We start from the raw sequence: 6,000 nt of genomic DNA, 5'->3' as shown, positions 1-6,000 counted from the left end.
TCACTGTTTTTCTGTGGGTCCTTGCCCAAGACCTTGGATGATTGCAGTAAGCAGGAGAGATCTGTGAGTTAACATAGGTGGGGACCGCATTGGATGCACCACCTCCTCTGTGTGCACCAGCTGTTAACCCACCATTCCTCATCGTCAGTACTCCGTGCCTTCCCTGCATTTTGGAGGACTAAACACTTTTGTAGCGGGGAGTGTGTGTTTTGCCTTTCTCTTCAGTTTGTCACCATAAGCTACTTCCAGGGGCCTGGCAGTAATGCTGCTGCTCCAGGTCATTTGTGTTTGTTGAGTGTCAGAGTTTTCAGGACTTTGCCCAGAAAGTCTTGTCCAGTGCTCCCAGGGAGTCGTCATCATCTCCATTTTACAGATGGAGATTCTTAAGAGAAGTCACTCTTAGGTAGCATACTTCTATACCATAGCTTCCCCTGTAAGTTTCATAAAACACAACCGAGGAGGTGTCTGTTTAAAATCAGCTTGTGTTCCGAAAGTGGAAGAACGTCCTCTTCAAATGCCCTGGGGCTCGCGTACACAATGGGGTTCTCTTCTCTGTCAGAAATGTGTGGGCCCATCCTAGGTTCCCTCCCAGCTGTTTCCTGGCTTTGTGAGCCTGAGCTGGTTACTGAACCTTTCTGAGTCTGTGTCCTATAAATTGGTGATGATAGTACAATCTAAAAGAGGCTGTGGTAAGATATATATGAGACAGTGTATGTGAGATCACCCAGGGCTCAATGTGTTGTAATTGCTTGTTTTTATTTTTCAACCAGGATGACTTGAAGAAAACACGGATCTCAGCTACAGAGGCTGAGGCCTGAGAAACCTGCCTCCCCTGAAGGGCATTAGTAACTGATCTTCCCTGCACACTTCTTCCCCCAAAACAAGAGGGAGAGGATGAAGCTTAAAAACCCTATTTCAGCTAGAATCTTTCCAAGATTTTCTCATTCTTTTTGGTTTTGGAACGGGGTGCTGATATTTGCTTCATTAACTGGAAACCAAAACTAAGGAAGTCCATGTTAACCGCACAGCCTCTCAGAAATGCCCAGTTAAAAATGAGGAAAGGCCAAAATACGATTTTTAGAAAGTGGGGTATTTTAAATGTACATATTGGACGTGTCAGCACTTTTAGCACGCACACTTTCACTGATTGTATAATTATCTTTAAAAGACTTAAAAAAACTAAATTTGAGGTTTTCTGGTCTCATTTCTTGTGGGGTCTTGCTCCGTTGCCCAGGCTGGAGTGCAGTGGCATGATCTCAGCTCACTGCAACCTCCACCTCCCAGGCTCAGGTGATTCTCTTGTCTCTGCCTCCCGAATAGCTGGGACTTGTACAGGCACGTGCCACCACGTCCAGCTAATTTTTTATATTCTTGGTAGAGATAGGGTTTTGCCATGTTGCCCAGGCTGGTCTTGAACTCCTGAGCTCAAGCAATCCACCTGCCTTGGCCTCCCAGAGTGCTGGGATTACAGGCATGAGCCACTATGCCCGGTGTGGGCTCACCTCTTAAAAGACCTAATCAACGTCTAGTGGGTAAGTCTTACTTTTTGTTTTTTTTTTTGAGACAGGGTCTCACTCTGTAACCCAGGCTGGAGTGCAGTGGCGTGATCACAGCTCATCTACTGGGCTCAGGCAATTCTCCTGAGTAGCTGGGACAGGCAATCCTCCTACCTCGGCCTCCCAAAGTGCTGGGATTACAGGCATGAGCCACCGTGCTTGGCCAGCTCTTACATTTTTGGTCACTTAATGACAGACCTTTTTTCCCTTCCCCTCTCTCTCCTTTCCACATTAGTTTTTATGTTTGAGCCTAGACAAGTATAGGGGAAATTCCACAGGAACCAGCAAAGTGACCTGCAATTTTCGATCTTTGGGGTTTCCAATTTTGTTTATTTGCTGTGTGATCTTGAGCAATTCTCTTACTTCAGGTCTCAAGGAACTTAGCGTCTCGTAGGGGAGATAGAACTGGAGTTGATAGCCCTCTTATTGCTGTGGCTACAGACAAGAATTTTTGTCCTCAGTGTGGTCGTAGTGGTTTTTAAGTCTTTATGCGTTATAAATTAGAAGTTTGCAAGGTGTAGTTTTTGACGCTAAGGGAATTGCAAATGGGATCAAGGACTAGACTTCCCTGCATGAGACACTCTCTCACCAGACTCCCAGACTTCTGTTATACCACCTGGTGCAGTCAGTTACAGTTACCTGTTTACCTGGCCACCTGCTCAGCTTAACAGCAAGCTCTGCAATGGCAGAGACTTGGCCTGTGCCCTGTTACATCTTATGTTTTGTACTTCCATGTGGAATACAATGGATGCCTACATAAAATATTTGAAGGATTTCTAATCACTTAACATGGTAGCAGGCCTAGGGGCGGAATTGGCTACCGCAGGTCCTCTGTTGCGTAAACTGGTCATGCCACATGACCAGACTTGTCTCCCTTCCCCCGAGGCCCACAGCCCCTCTGCTGAGAAAGACAGAACCAGTACCAGGTAGGTCCGTTGTAACAAGCCAGAGGGGTGAGTGGAATTATCTTCTGTTTTATAGACCAAGATCTGGAGAAGTCACATAGCTAACATGCCGGAGAGTCAGCATTTGAATGTGGGCCTGCAGGAGTCCGCTTTTTACACCCTTCACAAATCGGATATGCTGGTGCATCTGCCCCTGAGGACATATCCAGCGATACAAATCTTATTAACCTGATAGCCCAAGAAACTTAAACTAGGTCTGAGGAAGAACTTCCTGACATTTTGTTTTTGTTTTGTTTTAAAGTTTTTGCTAAAATGGGGCTAGAGTTGGGGCTTTTCAAACTGTTAATCACAATCCACAGTCACAGAATTGATTTAGTGGGTTGATACATTTTTAAATGTAATAGAACAGTGAAAAATAACAGTGTATGACACACAGTAAGGCTGTGTGTAGGTGCATCCCTCCCAGGCCATAATAGAAATACACTTCTGACTGTGGATCAATGATCAAAATATCTGAGAGAGAGATTATAGCTTCAATTGGTATTGGCTGGATTGCAAAGTCCTTGGCGGCAGGGATGTTCTCTCTGTTATGTTCCGTTCATCCTTAGTCCAGTACTGAGTACTCAGCTGATTGGTTGGTCTGTCTGGGAGAATTTGTAACAGTTCACCCCTCAGACTGGAAGAATAGTCAGAATGATGTTAAGGACAATTTGCAGAATACTGTCTCTGCAAGGAAATGACAGGTATTCTTACCCTTGCTTTATGAATGAGGAAAGCAGAAAGACACCAAGGGTGATAGTTAAGAGCTTGGGCTCTAAAGTCTGAGAAACCTGTGTTTGAATTCTGTTTGTGCAATGTCATGGTTGTGTGACTTTGGGTAACTTTTTTAAGCCTCACTTTGTCCATCTTTAGGCAGGGTATGATGAGGGCACCTACCTTAGGTATTGTGACAATTAGATGAGTTAGCTCAAGTTTAGTGGCTTTAGCACAGTGCCTGGCATCTGATAAGCAGTTAGTAAGCATTGTCTGCTGCCCTTCGTTTTATGATTAAGAGAGAGTAAGTGACTCATGTTGGGTCCCAGGGCACCAGCTGGAGCCAGGCCCACTGCAGGAGCCCCTTCTAGAGTTGCAGATCTGTGATGGTTATTGATCTTGAGCTAAACTTGTAGCTCTAATCTGTGGTTTGGCTGTGGCAGTGAAAGGAAGTGAATGTTGCAACAGAGCAGGTGTGTGCATACAAAGAGATGTCCTGGTTTTGCCAGTTAGAGAAAACAGTATCTTCCAGAGATATGGCTGCATGTGGCATCTGAGAATGTAAATGTGACATTACTTAGGAAAGCCAGGTGCTTGTATTTTCATCAAAAACAAGTTTCCTAAAACTGAATATAGCAATTTATATGCTTAAACTTGTGGTTTTGTGTCTGGCACAGTGATAATTTTAGTGGAAACTCCAAGATTTGGTAAATACTGATTTCTGAAATCATTCACTGAGCCTAGCAGCACCACTGTGCACTTAGAATGAACTCCTTGAAAATATGTGACATGCTGAAGGTGCAAGGCCTGGACAGAAATCCCAGAGAGACTTGGTTTTGGCTTTAGCCCCTAATTTGCAAGTCTGGGTCTCTGTTCAGTTCTCTTTTCCCGGCTGGAGAGTCTTGAGTCTTCTTTCTCCTTAAAGTCAAAATAATTTTGTTCTTTATATCCCAAAGTGCTGATTATCTTTGTATCTTGATAGGAAAAGGTAGTATATATGAAAAATTACCTCATGGTCAAAACTTGCTGGTTTATACTTTAGTTGAAAGTAGCCTTTCTGCCTTGTTTGGAAGCAATATAGTTTAGGGATAGTTAAGTATAATGGTCAAGAGCGGAAACTTTTAGCTGGATTTAGGTTCCTGTCCTGCTTGTGCTTCCAACAAAGTGTTTGACTTTGGTGCCTTAACCCCTCTGCACCCCGTGTGTAAAGTGGGTTAATAAGAGAACTGCTACCTTGTAAGTTGTTGAGAGGATTAAACGGGGTAACATGTAAAACCCTCAATGCAATGTCTGCTCCTAAACTCTTCAGTAAATAAGAGCTGTTACCGTCATCATTGTAATCATCAGTATTATTAGTGGAAGGTCTTTCCAGGAGCCCAGAATTATAGACCTTGCTGTGCTGTTGCTAACAGTTGCCCTGGATATGTTGCTGAACTCCTAAACTTCAGGATTCTTTTCTCTGAAACGAGGGAGTTGTCCAGATGCCTCTAGTACAAACGTTCTGCCCCACCTGCAGCATGCTTTGTTTCTCATCAGGCCTGAGCGATGCCATCCGGGCTGCAAGGGTTTGAGTCCCCTTTTCCAGTAAGGACCTATAGTGGCTCTGCCAGATGTTGGCCCTGCTAACCTTTGCTTTTCTTTCCTTGATTTTATGTTTGTAGTGTAGTTTTCTTTTTCTGGCTCTGCCACATGACTCCTCATGGTTTTATATGTTTTTCTAGTGTATTCAGACTATAGGTCTAGCATTGGAGTTAAGTCTCAGCTTGGGAGAGCTTCACACATAGGGGATATCACAAGTAAAGGTGAGCCCATCACTTTGCTGTTGACTTTTTAAATATGTTTGTGTTTGTAGCTGTCACATTCCCCAACCCAAGTACTGAGGACTGCCTATATCTGAGGCTGGCCATTGAGAGCCACTCATGAGAAAGGAATGGGTTTCCTGGATCCATAATAAGCTACCTTCTTGCTTTGTTTCCTTCCTTGCCTTGGTTTTAGTTCGAACTTTTAAAGAGCTCACCAGAGCTCATCTTGGTGTAATTTTACATTTTGCACATGCATCTTTGTTAGCCCCTACTTTTGCAAAAGGTGGAGCTGTGGAGTTAATCTCTGGTCTGCCATTGATGTTTTAGGTTTATCTTGTTCTCTTGGACAGGCAGGCACAATGAATTAATTGAGTTGTTTTCAGCCCACTTCCTGCCTAATTGAACACCTGCCCAGTGAATGCTGCCAAGTCACTTGCCTATTACCTGATTTGCCAGCCATTCCTGTCATGTCAGTGTCTTGCTTGTATCCAAAGACTCAGTCTTGTCATTTGTAGTTCGCTTTCTGTGTTCTTCAGATAACTTTTTTTTCATGTAATTTAAAGGCACTCGTGCATCCTCTTTTGTTACAGTCCCTCTGCATTCCCATCTTGCCACTGTCCTCCCGGTTAAGATCATTACTGACTAGGCCTCATAAAAATGCTGAAACACCAGATGTAGGACAAGGGCATATGTGCACCCTGGGTTGGTTCTGATGATTGCGTATCTTTCCCTTGGTCCCAGGCTAAGTTTCCAGCAAGCCATTCTTAAAGTAGTGCTGACGGTTTAGAACTAATTAGAAATAGTCTTTTAAGGGTTGGGACACAAGATGGTTTTTAAAAGAGTGCTGGCATTTTTTGACATTAGAGACTTGTATCTTTCCAAAGAGAAGAGTGGTCTTACTAAAAGTGAGAACCAGGGCGGGAATTCAGCTTTCTCTGATCACAGAAAGCCACCCCTGTTAATGGCCTATGCTTGTCTTCTTGA

General features: G+C 43.8%; 1 non-coding gene across 1 annotated transcript in view; it reads left to right on the top strand.

Moving 5' to 3' along the window:
- The window catches only part of LOC116476809 (uncharacterized), a 46,295-nt gene continuing 40,295 nt past the window's right edge, over positions 1-6,000 (top strand). The window contains exon 1 of the transcript XR_009215654.1: positions 1-63. This is a non-coding gene — a transcript (uncharacterized LOC116476809). The remainder of the gene's footprint in view (positions 64-6,000) is intronic.

This window comes from Hylobates moloch, unplaced genomic scaffold (genome assembly GCF_009828535.3).
Source record: "Hylobates moloch isolate HMO894 unplaced genomic scaffold, HMol_V3 SCAFFOLD_11, whole genome shotgun sequence".
In the NCBI taxonomy this organism is placed as follows: Eukaryota; Metazoa; Chordata; class Mammalia; order Primates; family Hylobatidae; genus Hylobates; species Hylobates moloch.
The sequence above is the reverse complement of the archived record's forward strand: the minus strand, read 5'-3'. Positions and strand labels throughout refer to the sequence as shown.